We start from the raw sequence: 23,055 nt of genomic DNA, 5'->3' as shown, positions 1-23,055 counted from the left end.
GGTGGTACATACCGTGCAGGGGCCTGTCCTTCCATGATGGTTTCTCGTCTCCCTCCTCTTTCTTGGGTTTCTGCTGCCTGAGGTATTCACTGAGCACTCGGTCAGTTGGGGCCATCTTCCCAATGTATTCTTGGATGTTCGTTGTCTCATCCTGGACTGTGGTGCTGACACTCACCAGTCCCCGGCCCCCTTCCTTCCGCTTAGCGTACAGCCTCAGGGTGCTGGACTTGGGGTGAAACCCTCCATGCATGGTAAGGAGCTTTCTTGTCTTTATGTCAGTGGCTTCTATCTCCTCCTTTGGCCAGCCTATTACCCCAGCAGGGTACCTGATCACGGGCAGGGCGTACGTGTTGATGGCCCGGATCTTGTTCTTACCATTCAGCTGACTCCTCAGCTAGATAGATAGATAGATTCACAGGATGGTAAACAAAAGTTTTTTGTGTTAATGAATAATTTAAACTGATTTTTAAAATTAAAAGTGGAAGTAATTTGCCTTAATGTGTGATTATAAAGTTATGTTGTTTTTCTTCTTTCTTCTTCTTTAACTCAATCCTCTTGTGAGTCTTTTCTGCCTATGACAAAACAAAGAACTATATGGTGATGTTTTCCTCCCTAGAGCCTCCTGTTTGGATAGTAGGTCATTTTTGTCATAAACACTTAACTGAAACAAACATGGAACATTGACCTAGGTGGCCAGCTGCTATTTTCATGACTAAAATGGAAGCAGGATGTGCATAATTTTTGTTGTAGTTCCAGAGAAGAATGTTTTAGAAAAGGTTCAGTAACACCAGTGTCACTGACTCACTGTTTTATGCCTGAAATTTGCTTTTTTATTCACAATTGCAGGAAATAATATTATAATTATGTTACTGAAGTTTTAAAATCCCACACTGGACTAATAATAACGACAAGTGGACTTCTTTCATCCATGAAGCCAAGGGGTTCATTTTGACCTTATATTTTTGCAGCAGTTACTGAGTAAATTTGAATTTTGTGAAAGGCAAGGGGATTATTTTAACAGCATTGTTTTGTGTTTCATTTTGACAAAGCTATTGTTTGGATGCATTTAAAAAAAGGGAAATCTGTGCGAACAAAATAGATAAAAGCCTAATGCCACCTTTTTACTCGAGGAGGTCCATATACTAGTGTCCTAGTATATTTTGGTATTTTAAAATGTGACACACACAAAATAGTACTACATTTATGTAGTACTGTGCAAAAGTCTTGGGTTACTTTCTGCTATGTTGTTTGAAAGTGGTCTTGACCAAAAGTTCTCAAAGATCTCATGGGTGTTCTTAAAAAAAATCAAGAAAATGGGCAAGTGCAGGACAAAAAGAAGTCACAGGCCCAAAAACAATCTACAGGAGATGAACAGCATCTAAATGTCATTTCCATAAGAAAGAGAAAAACTTCAGCAAAGGCCTGACAAAAGACCTGAGAAATGCATCTGGCCGTTGAATTGATCCATTTACAGTTTGCTGAAGCCTTATCAGAAATGGTCTCAGTGGAAGGGTGGCTGTCAAAAAGCCCTTCTTAAGGAAAAGAAATTCAAGAAAAGGCTAAGGTATACCAAATTACACAAGAATTGGACTCAAAATCAATGGCAACAGCTCTTATGGAGTCATAAATCTAAATTAGAATTTTTTGGTTCAAATCATTATCAGGAGGTCACGAGACACATACAACAGTGAGTGTCTACAGCTACCTGTAAAACATGGCAGTGCCTCTGTCGTATTTTAGCGCTGCATTTCAGACAATGGTATTGGGGACTTTGTCAAAACTGTTGGAATTAAGACTACGTATTTCTCCAGCATACCTCCTCAGAGCCTGAACCTCAACATTAATGAAGCAATGTTGGATCATCTTGACAGAGAATGGAAGAAAAGGCAGCCAACATCAGAAGAAGAGGGTTGAATGTCCTTCAAGAAGCTTGGAGCACGATTACTGAAAACTACTTAGAAAAATTAAAATAAAGCTTACCTAAGAAAGTTCAGGCTATGCTGAAGAATAAAGATGTCATATCAAATTCAGACTTATGAAATGTTGATTTTTGCCTTATATATTGTATTCACATATATTTGTACCTGTTTCAGGGAATCACTGTATCTATTTCCCATTTGTAAAATGGGAAATAGAAACAGTGAAATGATGGGTAGCTCAAGAATTTTGCACAGTATTATATTCTTCTTTAACTTCAGTAATTGGGAATGAAAAGATGGAGTTGTCCAAAGCTGCTGACCACTACTGACACTGTGATGTGGTTACAGCATTCCACTAGAGCAGTGCTTCCCAAACTTTTTCCAGCCACGTACCCCTTGAGACATGTAACCCTCAGCTGCATACCCCCTGCTACGAACGACTCTTAATTAGTGTCTATAAATACATTGCAATACCGCATGCATAAAAATAAATGACCAAATGACCACCAAATGAATTTATTAATATATTTTAGTAATGACAGAATTTTAATAACGAAGTTTACTACTTAATACTAGCAGTGTATCAAAAGATTTATTAGAGTTCACCGTTTTGTCGAGAGCATAAAGGCCATATATGAACTTTCATTAAACAGAACTTTATTTAATGTGATGGATAGGGATGGGTATCGTTTAGGTTTTATCCGATACCGGTGCCAAACCGGTACTTTTGAAACGGTGCCGGTGCTTAAACGGTGCTCAAACCGGTGCTTAAAGAATGGAGAACACAAAATTGGTCCAAAAACCTCTCATGTTCAGCTGTTTTTTTGTAAAAAGATAACAATGTTAGCCTTTTCTGCAGCTATGGGGCACATATGGTATCACTCTTGGCTGGAAGCAGCACTTAAAAAATGGAAAAAACACAAACTTTGTCCAAAAACCTCTCATGTTTAACTTTGACCGCTTCCTCTTGGGCGTTTTTAATCTGTAGCTCTGCTCTAAAAGAACGTACGTACCTGGCCCCGCCTATTATCCTCAGAAACGTAAAATGATTGGCTAGAATCTAAAGTGTATCACAGCTCAGGAAAAAAAAGCACCGAAATAAAGCACCGAAATGTGCGCTGCTTTTCGGTCTGGTTACTACCGTTTATGATACCGGTACCCATCCCTAGTGATGAATGTGCTTGAGCAGAGGCACACAGCTCTTCAATGTTTGGCTCAATTTGGGAAAGGCTGAGTCTTAAATCGTTTTCCACACAAAGTCTTGCTCTGTATTTTGTTTTCATGTTTGTTAAAGCAGAAAATCCCCTTTTGCATAAGTATGTGGTGGCGAAAGGCATCAGAGTCTTGACAGCGCGCTTAGCCAGCGCGGGCTGTTCAGTGCGCAGTCCTATGCAGAAATCCGCCAGGGTCTTTTGAGCGTGTTCAACTTTTAGAGATCCATCTGTGGCGATCTCAATTAGGCTCTCCTGGTCAGACGGCGACAACAAAGTAGGCACGGCGGTGAACGGGTGACGTATCCAATCATTTGAGCCGTCCGTCTCTGGGAAGTATCGGCGTAACTGCACCGCCAGCTCCACAAGGTGCACATTACATTCGCGGTTTACACTTTTTGATAGTGTGAGATCATTAGAGCACAGAAAATCATGCAGCACGGGAAAGATTTGTGTTGTTTGTATCCATGCAGTTCTTCCGAAGGTTTAACTTCTTTATCATGACCTCAACTTTATCTTGAACATTGAATATAGTTGCAGAAACGCCTTGTAATCTGAGATTGAGCTCGTTCAGACGAGAAAATATACCACACAGATAAGCCAGGCACGTAAGGTACTCTTCATCATGCAAATGTTCAGACAGCTCAAAGGGATGGTTACTGAAGAAAACTTTAAGTTCATCCCTCAGCTCAAAGAAACGTGTCAGCACTTTCCCTCTAGATAGCCAGCAAACCTCTGTGTGGAGTAATAATGTCTCATGCTCGCTGCCCATCTCATTGCACAACGCAGCAAATAAGCGGGAGTTCAGCGGCCTGGACTGTATCGTCTTTTTTGCCTTTTCCCCCAACATTGTCCCTACCATATCTAAAGCAGCAGGGATAATGAGGTCCTCCACAATAGTGTGGGGTTTGTTGTTTTTAGCCACTCTGTAACTGACCATGTAAGATGCTTGTAGTCTGTTTTTATTCATAAGATCTGGCACCTGAATGCAGGTTTTACTTGTTGAAAGTGATTTTAGCTGTCGCTCAAAATATTCTCTTGGTTTATTTTTCAAATGGGGATGATTTGTCTCTAAATGTCTGCGCAAAAGTGAAGGTTTCATTGAGTTCTGAGACAATACTTTTGCACAAATAACACATTGTGGCCAGGAAAATCCACCAATATTTATACACGTGAACCCCAGCGAAATATAATTGTCACCATATTTGCGCTTCTTTGATGAGGTTGTGTTACAGTCTGAGCTGTCATGCTTTCTCCCACTTTGACGCTCTGCATCAGACACTTCATCACTTTCCACATGACTGGCTCCAGCTATGCTAGCCACTTGGCTAGTAACCACAGATACATCCGTGCTAGCATCCAAATCTGACGAACACATTGTTGTTGAACAATCACCTGTGCGGTCACTGGAAAATGCATCTTCAGATATGAGCTGATTGGTTGTTGTGGCCGGTGTCTCTGTGGTAGGGCCTTTTTTTCTTGTTAACCACTTGTCCATTTTCGCGCTGAACTGAATGCTTGGAGGCAACTTCAACTGTTAGGTGTCAGTCATTTGGGCAAGTCACGCCCATGTATTTTGTCAGAGCTATCTTTTTGCTGAACACCAGAGGGTGGTATATAGTCATGTATTTGATAGCCACATAAAACTGCATTAGCGCAAATTTCGGCTTTTAAAATTTTTGATCCCCACTCCAACCCCGACCCACGCGTACCCCCGACAGCCACTTGCATATATCCCCAAGGGTAAGCGTACACTAGTTTGGGAACTACTGCACTAGAGAATGAAGAAAAACATAGTTACATTTATATCCTTTAGTGACTTCATTCTTAGTCTTTAACAGTCACTATATGTGCACCTGATTTCAGTGCAGAGTTAGTATCAAAAGGTCCTTTCTTGGGTCATTTTGATTTAGAGACAGTTATTGATTGATTTCATTTAAAGTTCTACCTCTGCTGCCTCTGAGTTGATGTCGACAGGTTGAACACAAGCGATGGAAGATGATACTGATGTGTTAAGTGTGTGGAGGGTTATAACCAGGCCAGACTCTTATTTGAGTAGATGAATACAAACCCAGTTTCACATTCTGGCTTTGGATAAATTTGATCAATACACCTACTGGAAAATAAGTGATACTCTAAAAATGCTGCACATCCTGAAAAGATAGATTAAAGTGTGGTCAGATGGATGTTTCTGTGTTATTTGTAAGATGAAAATCTCAACAATGAAGCATCGAAGATTTAGAAGGCAGTAACAGTTTTAAGTTGCTCTGGACAGATTCATAGAGATAAAGAGTGAGCCATTTCACAGAGAGAGTCAAATTAGAGATGTGACAGTTCATTTGAAATAGATTCAGATGATTGAAGAGCCTCCACAGTCTCAACTACATTTGACATGAGTGGGTTTTTGTTGTTTTTTTTTTTGGGGGGGGGGGGGATTAAGGACAGGACACAAAAAAACAAAATGAAAGAATGGTCAAAATGAGTTGACATCACTGTGGCAAGCTGAAAAAACAGTCAGCGTTCATAGCAACATCCAATCCGAGTGGATCATGGGCCTAAAAGCTTTTCTGCTTGAATTCATGAAATGACATCCGCATTTGAACTCTTCATATCCCAACTCACAGAGAAAATTATGCTGGACATACCCAATGTGCCAACCTGCCAACCTGCCAAAGAGGATTTGCAGGTTAAGCTGATGTCAGGTATGGGGGGTGCTGCAAAACAGTCATTGGGAAACCACTTGTCGATATCTAGAGAAGAGAATGAATGCTTTCCAACATCACACACTGGTGTTCTAAATTTTAACGGCTAAAACACCAATTCACAGGCAGAGCCGAGAAATGCAAAAAAGAAAAAAAAAACACCACCCTGTAGAGAACAGAATATGATCACCACATGTGAAGAAGCAAACCTTTGAAGCAAAGTCAAAACCTTTTTCCTTTTTAACTTGTTACCTAGCCGTGAATTTACCGCCTGATGAGAATAGCATAATGTTTACCAAGCGAAACCAAGAGTTCCAGATACTCCACCTTTGTGCTGTCTTATTCTTTACATCCAAAAAGGTTCGTTCCCCTAAGGTTTGCCAGTGGCTCAGGATGTGACCCAAACAGTATGCATCAGTGCTAGTATTATAGATGGCATTGTTTACATTGTTAATTAACTGCAGATGTAAATAACTGGTGGTGCAAACAAGAAGCAAAAGCATAGGTTTAAGCCATATTATATAAAGATAAGTGCCTTTAATTATACCACAAACACATGGACAATAAAGAAGTAAGAGATCAGCCTACAAAATCTTATCAGGAAAAAATATGATGATTAAGGACTTTTACACTGTTTTGAAGTCGGTTTTATTTTCATGTTTGAGGAATATTCAACCGACATCAAATGACTGAAAAACGTGGTTATAGTTTCCCCTGTGATACTTTGGTACAGAAATATAGTCCTATTATTCTTCATTGTTCTTTGATTTAGAGCAACAAACACTCCACTGTAAAGTAATGCCTTCCTCCTTGTCTTCATTTGACTTCTTCCCATCAATCTTTTTTTGCATTTGTAGCATGCCCCACTTGCAGCACACCTCTCTACCTTCATTTCAGCTGTCCTAGACTTGTATAACAATAAATGATTGTTGTGTCTGTTGTTTTTTTCTGACCACTCCCTCTTTCTTAGACTTCAATTTGAACAAACAGACAATAAATCAGCAATAAACTCATGCTTTCTTCCACCATTTCTTCATTTAATCATGTTTCCAGTCTGACTCTTGACTTTACTTTTACTTGAACTGCACCTTTAAGACAATAAAGTCATGCCTCCAATTGTGTTTCCTCATATAGTACTGCTGCTGGCGGACTTCCTTCCTTTAATATCTGTCAGAGGGCTCCAGCAGCCCTCAGGTAGCCAGCAGCCAATATGAATGGAGACAGACACGAGGGCATGGTCTGAAATAGTCCACCGTGTATTACAGCCTGGAGAGGGGTATGCACCCACACATACACGACCACATGAATGCACACGCAGTGATTCTAGCTAACATGCACACACTCCAGCAAAGATCAACACAGGTATTAGAGCCCTAGGAGAAGCTTGTGCTTTCTCTAACCTCATTACATGCACAGGCCACAGGTGGATACAGTTTCTATGATATCCACAGGGAAAGAATAGCCTAAGAATGTTCCTGTGAGAGAAAAATCTTGCATTTGAAAGCTTAAATTTAACATAAGTGAATTTGTTGTCCAAATGCATATATGTTAGTCTCGTTTCACAAACCTGAAGTTCAGGAAAGCGCCTTCTTGACATGCTGTAACTGACAGGTACATGTTGGCCTCAGCAATTTGATTCTTGCTCTCTTCATTTCATCCTTTTTCCTCACACCATTTTTCCACCTGTTCTCCTCAGTTTTCTTAAGCTGACTCAGGGTCATTTGAAGTTTGGTTTCTGGCCCTGGGCATTTGAGAGAGCTACAGATCTGAAGTAATTCAAGTTGGTGCTTCTATTCTAAACAAGTCCGTGCGTGTGTGTGTGTGTGCGCGCACGCGTGCGTGAGAGCTTGTGTGCATGTGTGCACATATAGGGTTGTTTGTGCACGTGGACAATATTTATTAGATTAGATTGGACTTGGTGGTCGAAATAGAAGTCAAAAGTCAAATGCTCCCTGTTTGAGCTGACAGTGAGAATATATGAGTGTAGGAGAAAATGACAGGATGGATAGAAAAAGCTAGAGAGAGAGAGTGGTTATATATATATGTGTGTGTGTGTGTGTGTGTGTGTGTGTGTGGTCCCAGCTCAGCCCACTTCAGTCTTTTGGCACATTAAGTGCCCATTTAGCATGTACTTTACAAAGTGGACACTTGTGCTGCTCTCATTTTGGGCTATTCACAAGAAGTAAGACGAGGCACGTTTAAATCTCCCACTTGGCAAGTTTTCAATTTTTCAGTGGTTGCCAAACAACAGTGTTTATATGATGAATCGGTGTTGCTAGGTTACTCTGTTAAGATGATTGTTGATGGTTTAGCCTCCTGTGTACTATTTAGTGACTTAACAACATACAGTCGAGATGCACACTGTATTACTCACCTGGCCACGATGTTTGAAGATGAGGGCTGTGGTTGCATTAAGACTTAACCAGAGAGAGAGTGTGAGCGAGAGAGAGCAGTGCAGAAAAGGCAGACTGATGATGATTGAAGGTGTTTTTTTTAATTTATTTTTTTGCTTGTTTTCTTCTTCTTGCCTGCAATTCGTTTCAATGAAGAAAGGACTTATTTTTGGCCAAACGAGACCATCAGTGTCACCCTCTCTTACATCCCGTTTAACATTGATATGGTTCTCTGCTTTCCAATCAAACACTCACTTCATTAGCCCTCTTCTCTTCTGTCCTCATTGGCCCTTGGAAAAGAGGAGCAAAGACATACACAGACAATAAGAAAAGCACTAATACACTCACATCCTATTGGCCAGTCAACTCTCAAATACACATTCACACACTCTCACGTGCATGTGTGCATACCCACACACACACAGGCAAACGCACAGACTGGCTCTGACTTTAAATAATGAGAGAGCTGTCACATCAGATCAGTGTCTGCGCCGTGGCATGGCCTGGTGGTCAGCAGGACAGACGGGAGTAACTGCTGGCGGCTGACGCCCTCTGGACACACTGAGAAGCAAGACTGGGGTAAAGAGGGAGGAAAAGGAGGAAGATGGGGGTTGAATGGGGATGTGTGTGTGTGTGTGTGTGTCGGGGGGGGGATTCATAAGACAAAAAATAGGAGAGAAAATTAGAAGAATGGCAATTAAAGAAAAGTACAAACAGCAAAGAACAGAGACAAAAAAAGACAACAAGTAGAAAGGGGGAGGAAAAGAAAAATACGAGAAATTAAATGTAATCAAAGGAGAAAAGAAAACAAGAATGGGGCAGATAAAGCAGCAAAATTAGAAAGTAAGAGTTCAGAGTAACTGAGGAAATGGGGGAAATGGAAAGTAATATAAAAAACAAAAACAGAAAAACAGGGAGAATAGAGGAGAGAAGAAACGGGAAAGGAAATTAAAGGAGAAACCATGAGAACAAGCAATAAAAAAAAAAAACAGGCAAATGAGAAAAATCTGAAAGACGGCAGGAAGAGACACAAGGGAAAGAAGAAAATTGGTAAAGTAGGTAAATTTAGTAACAAGAGAAAAGGAAAGAAAACAAAAAGAGGACATAGTAAATGAAAACTGAGAGGAAAGAAAAGGGAAAGGAAAAAATAAACTAATAAAGGAGAGGAGGACCGTGAGAAAAATAAATGAAAGGCACGAAACGAGGAAAGAGTGCAAAGATGAGAGGAAGGAAAAATGAAAAAAGGAGAGGAAAACAAGGTAGAAGGAAATGGAAAAAAAGTGAAAAACAGATAACAGAAGAGACGAGAGGAAGCAAATAGAGGAAGATGGTGGTAAAAGCTAATTCCACCCAAATAATAGTGTGCCCTCAAGACAATGGGGGGAGAAGAGATGGAGGAGAGGAACACAGAGGATTGAAAATCTGGCTGTTTGTCCAGTAGATGGTCAGAAGTCATTAGTGTCAGTGCAGCCTGCTGAGGACACAACTTTCTAAATCCTTTTTTGCTCTCAACCTCTCTTTCTGCAGTATTCCTCGTGCTTATAATAAAGAATGACAAAGGAATAAGTAGGTGAATTAAAAACTGACTTCAATTAAATGGTGATAATAATAGCTCTCAGATGATCTACTTACAGACTGTGGAATCTCCTTCAGTGTAAACAAACTTAAATTAAGTATCATGAGGTCTACTTGCATTTCTAATATTATTAACTGACTTCAAGAATGTCTGTTTTTGTATACACCACTATTTTCTCCTTGTCCCTAGTGTAACCCTTTTCCCACACAGCCTCCAGTTCAGCCCCCTACCTCCTCCTCCACCTAGCTAAACCCATCATCTTTATTCAATATGGCCCTTGGTAAGCATTTTAAGTCAGCTTAGCTTGTCAGAAAACTACCATTTTTTTTTCTTTTGGAGTGCCGACACCCTCTCTCTCTTTCTGTCTCTCTCTTGGTCTTTCTACCTTAGTCTGTCTCACTTTGTCCAATTCCTGCCCCCACGTCACCCAAAAACCAACAGATATGCACAAACACAACAAATGCTAACATAATGCTTAGCTCCATGAAGCACACCCAAATAACATGAACATTCAACCAGTTTGTTCGGCAAATCAATTGCCCTAAATTCAACACAGATAGCAATATCTTACCCCTGCCTAACTATAACATAGACACACATAACCTACCCGACACACATACAGGTACATCTATCCCTGATCCCCTAGGGGGCTGTGAGATGGTGCCAATAATGGAAATGGAGGACACCGTTTTCTCCAATAAAATCACAAATAAGCATATTCCCCTGACAGTCTGGGTGGGTTCTGAGAGAGGTGCTCTGTAATATTACTATGACTGTGTGCATGTACTATGTGTGTGCGTGTGTGTGCCAGTGTGTGGTTGTGACCATAAATACATTTCAGCTTATGGATAGATGGGGGATCTCCACGGTGATTTGTTTGCGTGGATTAAATGTCAGGTTTGGAAATGTGTTGTTATACCTGAACTCCTGGGAGAGAAAGTGCAGGCAAGACAGACCGGCTCACCTGAAGTGTGTGTCTTCAGTGATAACAAGCAATTGGAATAGCTATAGTGATGAGTTGTGTGCATGTGTATATATACACTGCATGTTTGGTGGCTGAATCTACTGCCACAAAAACATTTATTAAGCAGTAATGAATTTGATATAAATATTATCTTTGTCATAATACAACAATTTGTTGTATACTGAAACTTGCATTGAGGATTATTAATACTGAGTAGGGACACATTTGTTGTAGGGACATTTGTTGTAAGTCCTAATTATTTCTATTTGGTAAATTTTTCCCTACCTCAGGAAAATCAGCACTGAAAGCATAAAGTTTACACAAATAAATGTTAATGTATGTCCTTCTTTGTACAACTGAAATGAAATGGTAAACAGAATGGTTCCTATATAGCACTTTTTTACTCCAACTAAAAGAGCTTTAGACAACTTGCCTTATTCACCCATTCACACTCATTCACACAAGCGTTTTTTTTCTATCCTCTTTCTATGGAAGTGCTTCTAACTATCATTCTCACATTTGCATACTATGGATGCATCAGACAGCACTTGGGGTTAGTATTTTGCCCGGGGATAGTTGGCATGCAGACTGGAGCAAATCAGGCAGTTGGAAGAGTACTCATTAACTGCAACATTATATGAATATGAAACTAATGGTAACAGGTAGTTATGGAGTAACTTTCCGATCTAAGAATACATGTAAAGTTCTGTAATACTTCATTAGTGCTTTCCCAGACCCTGGAGAATAAATGTATTACGCAGTAGGTGGTATGACTACTGCAATATTAGAAGGTGAAACTTGACTATATGGAATGAACCTCAAATATATAGAATGAACCTTGAATATATTGAATGAAAAATCTGAATATATTAAATTAACTATGACTATAGTGAATGAAAGTCTGAATATACCGAATGAAAAATGATGTTACAGAAGCTCTGGTGTCATCTTCTGTTTTAGATGGGTAATAAAGACAGTACAACAAGTAGCAGTACAAAATAGTCAGCATTGAAGTAACATTCCTCAGTAATGAAAAATGCATGCACTGTCCAAACTAATACTAGTAATAGGGTACAGTACTGTACTACTGGTGACGAAATTTAGTGAGTAAATCAGTATATTCAGTCAGAAGACCAAATGTATGGAACGTTTAGCTGACCTTTAGCAGTGGTAATGGCCCTGGAAATATTAGCTGCAATACACAGACCCCAGAACAGGCCAGGGAGGGTCTAGCTTTACATAGTTTCTTTTCTTTTCATTTCTTTCATGTTTTAAAAGTGACATAAAATAAACTGTTCCTATTTGGACCTTTATGTTTTGCACTCAGAGGGTTCATTTAATTTGTATTAGCTTTATACTTTGTCTTTACTTACTGCTTACCTGTTAGCAATAAAACTACATTATACAGGGTGGCCCATTTATATGGATACACCGTAATAAAATGGGAATGGTTGGTGATATTAAAGTCCTGTTTGTGGCACATTAGTATATGTGAGGGGGCAAACTCCTCAAGATGGGTGGTGACCATGGTGGCCATTTAGAAGTCGTCCATCTTGGATACAACTTTTGTTTTTCCAATAGGAAGAGGGCCATGTGATACATCAAACTTATTGGTAATGTCACAAGAAAAACAATGGTGTGCTTGGTTTCAACGTAACTTTATTCTTTCATGAGTTATTTACAAGTTTCTGACCACTTATAAAATGTGTTCAATGTGCTGCCCATTGTGTTGGATTGTCAATGCAACCCTCTTCTCCCACTCTTCACACACTGATAGCAACACCGCAGGAGAAATGCCAGCACAGGCATCCAGTTTCAGGTGCTGCACATCTCGTATCTTCACACCATAGACAATTGCCTTCAGATGACCCCAAAGATAAAAGTCTAAGGGGGTCAGATCGAGAGACCTTGGGGGCCATTTTTTTTGGCCCACCCTGTACAATGGAAAGGAATTTCAAATTTCATTCCACATGGTCATCTTACAGCACTGCTAAAGGCCAGCAAAAGGTTCAGTACATACAATCTTTTATTATGAAATAGTTCCTAAATTTTGTTATCTGTAGTACAATACTGAACCCTTTTACTAGTATTAGTTTATACAGTACAAGCATTTTCCATTCCAAATTATGTATTCATTACTTAGAAATGGTGCTTCCCTGCTGAGTTATTCATAGTTCTACTTCTTGTGTCACATAATATGTTACACATCTAAAATACAAGAGGGTGCTGGAGCCTCTGTAACATTAGTTTTCTTTCAGTATACTCAGACTTTCATTCCATATATTCAGGGTTCATTCAATATATTCAGACTTTTATTGTTATATATACAAAAAATCTAATATGTGATCAACCACAAGGACAAAATATCAAAAACAAAGGAAAAACAAATATTTTAATATTAACACATATACATTTATTCAAAACACTTAATAAGTAAATAAGTATAAGTAAATAATAAATAAGTAAAATCTGAGAGTGAGTGGAAGATATGCTGTCAATACCTGTGCTTAATTTAATATCAATCATATTTGTGTCATTTTGGCATAAATCAATAATATTTTGAACTGGAAAATGCTTATTTAGCATTTTTATTATTATTACTTATTTTTGCAATTCCATTGTTTGTGGGGAGGGTATATTTAAAGGGTTGGGATAGGTGCAGCAACCTGATGGGTAAGCTGATTGTAGTGTATGGGGTGTTGTTTGCCCTGGAGCTTTCCAAAAGCAATTTTAACCTATTCAGTCCTACTGTCCTTCAAGAATCACCTTCATTTTTCATTTGTTTGGAGGCAAAAGTATAGACGCGCTTGTGTTTTCTCGTAACTCTATAACCCAGTAAATGGCAGATATAGTTACAGGACATGATTGCTTCTGAATCTGAGTCAGGGCTCACTTCTTTTAAGCTTGTCTTACACACATATAGACACACACGCACAAAAAAACAAAAACAAAAATGCTTTCTGCAATATTTTTTCCTGCCTATATGTGGTGTCAAACACTGTTATGTTAGCATTCTAAATAAAACAAACTAAGAAATAATGAAATTCAAAAGTCAGTATAATCAGCTATATTAGGCTTTGTGGGGGCCTTAAAGTAATGTGAGCACTGTTTAATGGTACAGGAAGGAACAAAATGTCTGGTGAAGCTTGGAACTATAGCCATGGAGCACTGGCTTCAGGTACTCTGACCTTCAGCTGATGAGTAACACACCAAGAGTCTATTAGGAAGGCAGACAAACAATGACCAGACCAGAAAAGCCAGAGCCAAAGTAACATCACAAGGACGCCGCTGACATCTAGTCAGTGTCTGCTGGAAAGAGCTCTAGAAAAGATAAATCAAGTGTCACCTGCATAGCATCTACAATGTTGTTATACTTATTTATTTAAGGCACTGTTAAAATTTTAGCAGTTTGACAAGAAGTTGTAACAAAAAAAACCCCCAAAACAGCATGAGTTCTATAATGGCTTTCTCCTTTTTGGCTTGCTTCGACTCATCATTTCTTTTGTTCCCCATGCCCTGTGCCCTGAACTTCTTTTGCCCACATTTCCTATCGTCACAATAGCAGAGAAATCACAATCTATCCTCTGTTAGACCTACCGTTAAAAAAAAAAAAAAAGAAACTTCAAATATTTATTTTTTGCCCGAAAATCACCAGCTTTTCCTGGCCTGCTCAAATTCTCTATTTCTTTCTTTATTACTTCATGCTCCATTTCCACCAGTAGATCAAAAGCTTACCATACCTGGCTCTACAAATTCATTTGAGTGTCCTGGGGAGAGAGAGAGAGAGAGAGAGAGAGAGAGAAAAAATCAGCAACAACTATTGTTCTGTGGTAAATAGCAGTTTTACTCAGGGAATTGTTGCAACATCACTTCTTGTACCTGCTTCTGGTTTGGTTGCATAAAATGTATTCAGACATTAACGCAAGTCTTAAAACCAAACTACGTGACATGTTGAACATTTGAGATACAAAATGCTGCTTTCCGCTTCTCCCTTGTCACCCCACATTATTTGGTTTGGTAGACTTTTACAACTGGATGTCTTTCCCAGCAGAACACCATTTGTGTCTCCGTCCAGGATTTTGAACTAGAATTTATGCTCATTAGGCAAATGTGTAAACCATCACACTAAGGAATCACTAGGGCTTGAGGTAGTTAACATAGAGTTCTATCATGGACATGCTCCCGTCAGTTATTATAAAGATATGTTTCTGCTGACATGTGTCAGTCATATATAATCAAATGATACACTCAGCAAATAATGTGCTTCACAGCTCTTCCAAGTTCCAGGGAGCAGAGTGACAGGGATAAAAACAGCCACTCTTAACAACGCTTAAAACCTTAAAATCTAAGATTTATTTGCATTTACTAGAGGGAGAACAAGGTTTTCTATCACTGTTTTATTTATACCGCTGCCAATTTTGGTTAAGCGAGAGAGAGAAAAAAATGCTGTACACATTCAGTATTATATACATCAAATTCAATGCATTTCACTAATCTTCTAGCTTATGCTTCGTAACACTACTACTGTTTATATTTTTACTTTTCCTTCGTTTTCCTTTATCAGTATGCAGTCCTCCTTCACAATTGGGCCAGGGCAAACTGGATTTTGGCATTTAAAAAAACAAACTTTCAGTATTTATTAAGATAGGCAGTGAAAAGCATGCATGTAGGAGGTGAGATTTTTGCTACTGACCCTCTTGTATATGAATTTTCTTGCTAGATGATGTCTAAGGAGCTGGACTTCTTTAAGTTGCAAGCAACTTAAAGAAGTCCAGACGCTTTTCTTTCCAAGCTCCTTAGACTATGATGACCTGGATGCCTGAGAACCTTCCTAGACATATTGCTAGGTGAGACAATTGTCCACTCATGTAAATTAATTTGGAATGCTAGATCATGATGCAATAAAAAAGCACCAATTATCAAACCACCTAACTGTGAACAGAGACCTTGAACTTCCAACTAAAAGGAGTCACACAATACCAGAAGCAAGAACATTTCTTCCAGCTTTTTACTTTCTTGCTTTTGGATCTTTACAACTGTGGCTTCTGTGGCAGGCTTCTTTCACAGCATGTGCAGTGTCAGTCATTTCAAAGCAAAATGACTGACAGACGGAGGGAACAGTAGGGGTGACAGCGTTGACACTGGACCCTTTTCTCAACATCATCAGGCCTTAGATTGACGTTAGGCATGGGAAGTCTTAAAGTGGCCTATTTTTCATTTTGATGTTTTTGGGTTGATATTTTGAAGGTGCTGTTTTTTTCCTGTTCTCATCAATTCAGTTACATTAATAAACTTTAGAAAGACATTTTTCCTTCAGAAAATATTATTACACTGAAATTTAACTCTTATATGGACAATGGACAGCACACAGTTTTCCCCACAATCTCATGAGCTGTACTTTTAACATGTGACAGTCTTTTGTGGTGGACTTACACAACGGCAGTTGAATCCACTTTGAGTTTTTCTTCTAATAAACAAATCCAGTAAGAGTGTGGTGGCACTGTTAACACCACCAGTCACAGAATATAGAAATAGACTACATCAGAGCCTGTAAATTACTGAAGCCTTTTTCCATTACAATAACTCTGTCATCGAGACTGCAAGCAAGTGCACCTGTCCTGTTACTCGCAACTGAATATCATCTCTTGGTTTGCTGTTATAATGTAATGCACTGACAGCATCTGTGACTAGAAACTAGCACAACTTTTGCAAATCACCCACAAAACTAAGTACATCTATCAGTGCTCCTTGGGGATTGTGCTGGAACGTGATTTTGGCCATTTTATTTTTAATCTGGCACTGTGTGGGTTAAAATGGCTATTGTGGTGTGGTGGTAATTTCTTGCAAAGTTTTCCACAGCAGATTTATTTAAAGTTAACAGGTAGGCTGGAGAAGAAGAAGAAGAAGAAAAAAAAACATGCAGTCAACATGCAATCACTATAGCTGGTAGATAACCTCTCTTTTGGCCAGGTGCAACACAACTCTGATATCAATTAGCTGCTGGTAGAATTTTACTTTGTCTGTTTCTAATTCACAATATAAAGATACTGTTGTGGACAGCTGCAGTACCTGGAAAGTATCAGACTACTTTCTGTTCGACTAACATTAGCTGAGTAAAGCTGTCTCAGCAAAAACCTCTGATAGCAAACACTGAGCAGGGTTGTGCAGAAATTGCTTATCAGAGTGACTAACTAGTGTATCTGAAAATATACCAATATTCTGCTCTTTTAAGAGAATAATTTAAAGGAAAGTGCTTTAAAAACCTGCGAGTAAATGATAAGCCATTTTCCTCTGTTTTGCTTTTGCTCTTATTATTAATATTGCTCATTTGGTTGCTGGCACTCCAATACAATTTCTGAATTTTGCAGAGTCAGCTTCAAACATTAATGCAGTCAGCATCACAGGTAGTGCTCGGATGTAGCTGACTGCTTTGTTTTGTTTGCATTTTACTAAATATCTGAACTACTACTGTTTCTGCAAAGCCAAAGCAAAAGCTACTATACAAATGCGGTCTTCTTTATTAGAAATCAATAAAGACTGAACATGATGATAGAAGTGTGAAATCGCAAACACAGCTTTGAAATCATTTCATTACTCTGTTTCAATACTGTGAAATCTGAGATGTCTGCTGATATAATTTATGAATCATCCACAGATGCTGCTGCCTTACGTGCCCATTACAGTATAAGTCTGCATGGAAACTGAAGGATATTTGTGCATTATATCCATAAAAGTCCCGTAATTAGATAATGTGTAGGTTACAGTATGTGCTTTTGTGTCTGCACAGGTATTCTGATGGATAACCAAACTCAACAGTCATGGCTGTTCTCTTCCCCCCTCTCTCTCCCTTGCCAATGTGCCAAATGCCTTGTCTGCCCATCCATCATGCAGGGAGGCAGATGATTGGCCGTCTCGGACCGCTCCTCATAACAACAGTCTCTGCATGGTAACTGTTACTGAGGAGAGAAAATTACCAAACCCACCGAGATACAACCTGCTAAAAATAGCTGCCATCAAAAATCCCCGCTGCTTGTTACACCCCGTCTGTGTGTGCGTGTCTTTGAGCTCTGTGTGTGTGTGGGTGGGGGTGTGTAAGCATGTGTATGGGGTTAGTGAAAGAAAAAGAAATATGGAGAAAGAGGGACCAGGAGAGAGAAAGAAAGGGGAATATGACAGAGAGAATGATTGACTGGCAGACCAACTGACATTCTAAATGGTTGAGTGGATGTATGATTGATTTACTTACTACCTTCTGTCTTTGCTAAGTAAGTAGCATAAATCAGGACTGGAGTGAGGAGAAACTCTTTAAAGGTTCTCTGAGACCTTTGGGTTTTTCTGGCTGTTTCAAGTGGGATAAAGTTACTCACACATTACCTTATCCCAAAATATGATGGCAACTCAACTTTAAAAATACATGGATTAAACTCAAGATGGGAGTGTGTCCAGGTGAATGTGTGTGTAGGGAACCCAGTGGCCATGAGCTCCTTTGAAGTGTTCGTATTTACAGATATCACCCATGGGCCAATATTGCATTTAGGTACCTGCAACTATGTTGAGCTGGAAGGAATGCTCAAATATAATATTTCAGTGTGTGTGTGCATGTGTGTACCCATGTGTGTGTTTGTCTGTGTCCAAACTTAACAGCATGGCTTTAAGCTTTAGTTGCTTTAGTTGCTTTCAGTGGCAGATACTGTAGGTATTAAGCCCCAAAAGCCGGTTTACTGTTGTAGAAAATAACTTAACCATCCAGCTTTGAAAGCCAGCGTTGTGAAATTGGAATAAATACTTCAGCTAAATTGTTATTTTTTTCACAGGTCTTTCTGTACTCCCAATCAGCATTTCGAATCACAATTGCATTTTGCCGTATTGCAGAGTGGTCTAATGAACAAAAAACCAAAAGTTTTTTAAAAACTGACCCTACGTCAAGGGAATGTGGGAGTGCAAATAAGAATTGCAAATTATTGCATCAGGTTGAAGATATGATTTTTTAAAGTTCAAGTTCACTATTTTCTTTTTTTCCCCCCGTGAAGACACACAGGGACAAATACTCATAGCAACAAACAAGCACAGGAAAACATAATTTTGCACACACACACACACACACACACACACACACACACACACACACACACACACACACACACACACACACACACACACACACACAAAACAGATCGAAGTAAAGTGAGGGGTTTTAGTTTGTTTTCTCTTTTTGCCCACAGTTAGATCCTTAGTGCCCGCTTGTGCTGTTGGAATGATCTCTTTCACAGACCAAGGAAGCCTTGAAAACTTCATCAAAGCATCCTGCCAATAAAATAGGCCTCTTCAAATGAAGTATGTCATACTGACAATTCCCACTCTGCTTTTCCTGAGTGCACACACAGACAAACATGCACAAACACATTTTGTCAGCACAATATCAATACATATTGGCATGCCGCTGTTGTGTCCTGCTGTCCCTGCTATATTCCCTCCTCTCAGAAAAACTGCAGCATTTTATGCCAGCTGGAAGCCTTAGTGATTATTTAACTGCTCTGGGCTTAGCTTGGCAGCCTGTGAAGGGAGGTTGAGGGAGGAGAGGAGACGAAAGAGGGAGGAGAAGAGAGGAATTAGCAAGAGATGAGTTTGTGTGTGAGTATGGTGTGCGTATGTTTGTAAGAGTGTCTGTGTGTACCCGCATGTGTGTGCATATGTTTGTGGATGCTCTAAAAGCATTAATGTGCGAAAATTCACTAAGAGCATCCCTGAGCCGATTTTAGAGTGTCAGATCCACTTCCCGGCCGAGTGCATGCAAGTCCTTCTTCAAATGGGAATGTGAACAGTGAACAGCTTTACGGATCAGTCTCTAACATGCAGGATCCTTTTTTTTAATTCTAAAAACTTCCAACCATAATTCCCACCACCTCTCTGGTTCGACTTTCCCAGAGGATAATACAGCAAATAATTAGCAAGTGTTGAACTTGGCAAAAGACACATGGAAACATGCCATAATTTGATGATCATATAACAAGTGAGATGCTCTAAAGATAAAGTAACATATTATATTTCCATAATTGATATTCAATTTCTGTATGCTGCATCACACTCTTGCCTTTTATTGCTTCACCTTAAAGAATTCTACACAAATATTTTAGTGATTGGTATCATATCCAAAAACATGTTGCCAGAACACATACGTAAACAGAGTAATGTTAATAATTAATGCAGTGAGGCCCATAAAAAAATAATAAGCTACTCACTGATAATATAAGCAGGTAAAGTGAGAAATCTCCCCATACCAGAAAGAAGATAAAGAGAGATTTGTGTATCACTTAGAAAGTGCTAAACAAAAGTGTGTCTTGTTTATTAACAAGCAGTAATTCTCCTGTTAAATGGACAAATTCACCAAGGAAAATTTGCTGCAATCCTTAAGGCATTTTCTTTTTTGCTGAAATCTACAGCTACTATTTTCCATTTGAATTACTGCATTTAAATAGCCAGTGTATACACATATGTATTTTTGAAAGTGCACTAGGTTTTTATTTCAATTAACGGTGGACGTTGTTGTGTTTGATTGCCTCAGGGTTTTTTTTTAACTGACTGAACTAAGAAAAATTTAAATCTTGGCTATGAAGTCCCATATTTAGTCCTAAAACCTAGCAATCCTGAACAGGTTATTATTTTTCTATCTGTCAATATACCCTGCCAAACACACCTCCTGCCCAAGAAACATGATTAACTACTTGATTTAAGGTATGTCAGGAAAATGTGTTGAGAAATATGTAGACTTCAATTCAAGTATGTACTAAAGAACACATGTCAGGTGCTTGTAACTTTATTATCCTGTATGTTTAAAGGTATTTCCATTTCTATTATTATGCAGTAAGCATGTAAATATTAAGTCGCCAGCTTGCTACAAATATGAATATTATGGACAAAAGTACATCACACTTTAATGTCTCTAACAATGACAAACAGCAAATCTTGAGCACAGAATAAAATCTGTAAGTAAATTGCTCTTTTTTTCTCTTTAAGGTTGTTAGGCATCATATTTGCTTATTTTTCTTAATGAAGCATCATTTGGAATATAGCATATGCACAAAAGTCATGCTTAAAGAAAGTGAGTAACTACTATTCTGCAAATATAATGTTGCTAAATTATAGTCTTGCACCACTAGGATTTAGAGGTTGTGTGTGCACGTCCACACACACGTGTGAGTAGGATTTAACTATACTTTTGAGGACAGTCTCTTGACATCCCTTTGTTCTTGTTAGTGTATTTTAGGCTGGGAGGACTTTGTCTTGGCTGGGCCTCAGAGTGACCTATCGTAGCTGATTTTAGGGTTAGTGGTGAGCCTCAAAGGAATGAATGTTCTGTGTCCTCAAAAGTAACAAAACCACTGTGTGTGTTTATTTTTCTATGCATGGGTGTGTATGCCTGTGTCTGAAGGCTGAAAAGCAGTAAATAGAACATTTTAACCTCAGTGGGAATGTCTGCAAGTACCTTCTTGCTGATTCAGGACCACTGAGTAAAGATGTTGTTGTTGTGTGTGTTTGTGTGTTGGCACTGGGGCATGTATATGTGTCTATGTGTGTGTCAAAACAGCTTCAGTTGGGCTCAGGCTTTGAACCCCAAAGCTCGGGCTGCATTTGTGACACGCTTGCATGAATTTTTGTATGCGTATGTTCACATGGGGAAGGACTAAAGACACCGAGTATTCCTCTGACACACATAAACATACATGCGCATGCTTCAATGAAGCATTTAACAAAGTACAATGCGACTTTGCTGAATCAACAATGTACAAAAAAGTCCCATCTCTCTCTGTTTCATTGCCTTTCTCTCCCTTTTCTGCCTCAAAAGCCTCATTCATATTCAAAATTGCTCGCATGTGAATTTCTTTTGTCATATACTTAAATAACATGCAGCTGTGATAAGTGAAGTCTTTTGCAATATAATAACTTCCTCTCTAAGGTCAGTGGTCCACATTATGATTTTATACTGTATCACGTAACCATGAGTATCTTGTATATACAAATTGCATCCTCATAATCATTTTACAGAATATACCCATAATAGCATTTTGCAAACCATTACTGGACTTTATGACCCCAACATGATTAAAAACAAAAAAGGCCAAGCAGTTGATTCAACCATGAAGTCAGTGTCTCCAGATAAACAGGCAAGAGGGCTGATGAAATGTTACACACACGCACGGGAAGATAGATAAAGACAAATATACCAACACTTCATTTAAATCTCGGTTCTGATTTTATTCCTTTCCATGTGGTCCTTTTTTTTACTCACTTCCAGCTTTTTAATGAGTGTCTTCATTGTACATGTTACTGTCTGACGCTGTCTTCCAAGCGACAGATTTCTTTACACTCCACTACACATTTCAGAGCCAACGCCCTCTGTCCTCATTCTCTCCGCTTCCTCACTCACTCAGACTGTTGCTGAGTCTATGTCCATCCAATTTGCAAAGCACTTTAAGTGATATGTTGCCGCTTTGCACTACTGTTCAATATTTCCCTCTCAGTGAGGCCGTCTGCTTTTCTCTTCTGACGCCCACTCCACCTTCTCTCATGTCTCTTACTCTTTTTCATATCTTTTAGTCCTTACTGGCTGCATTCTCATGAAACATTCACTGAAGGGAAATGCCTATGTTTGCATGAAACCTCTTGGGTTTTAACTTTCCTGTATTTCTCACTGTGAACCCCAGTCACCACTCACCAGACAGAACGTGCTTGTGAAGCAATTTTTATTACAAATGTTCAACTTTACTGGCACTTTTTAGCTCCAGTTGGATAGCTCTCCAGTTGTCTCCCATGCTCTGGCCCTGCCATCATTGAAATTAGGGAGATCTTGATTACCGGATTGTCCTTGATTACCGGATTGTCCTTGATTACCGTGCAGGCACTGCTCGAGGGGCAGTGCCTACATGACACTGCCCCTCGAGCCTGCTGCATCACCCCACCCCTACAGTGGATTCAGAGACCACACCTCTGCCACACTCACATTTCTTTTACATAAGCTTTGAACTTCTGAATGCTGCAAGTAACACGCCAAAGAGATTGTTAAATGGGAAAAAAGTGAGTGATTCCTCTCAGTCTAGCAGGATTTTATTTCATGTGCGGTGACAATGTTTTTCCCCTTTACATGTATTTAACATTTGCTTTGAATTATCCAACTAATCTACTTGTAACCACTACTGATTTTTCCTTTTTATGGATTCAATAATATTAGGTTATTAAATCTATATGCTGTATTTATTTTCTAATGTCATCCAACCCTCTCCACAAATATTTGT

Source organism: Simochromis diagramma, unplaced genomic scaffold, assembly GCF_900408965.1.
Source record: "Simochromis diagramma unplaced genomic scaffold, fSimDia1.1 OVJJ01000487.1, whole genome shotgun sequence".
NCBI lineage: Eukaryota > Metazoa > Chordata > Actinopteri > Cichliformes > Cichlidae > Simochromis > Simochromis diagramma.
This window is presented reverse-complemented; position numbering follows the sequence as displayed.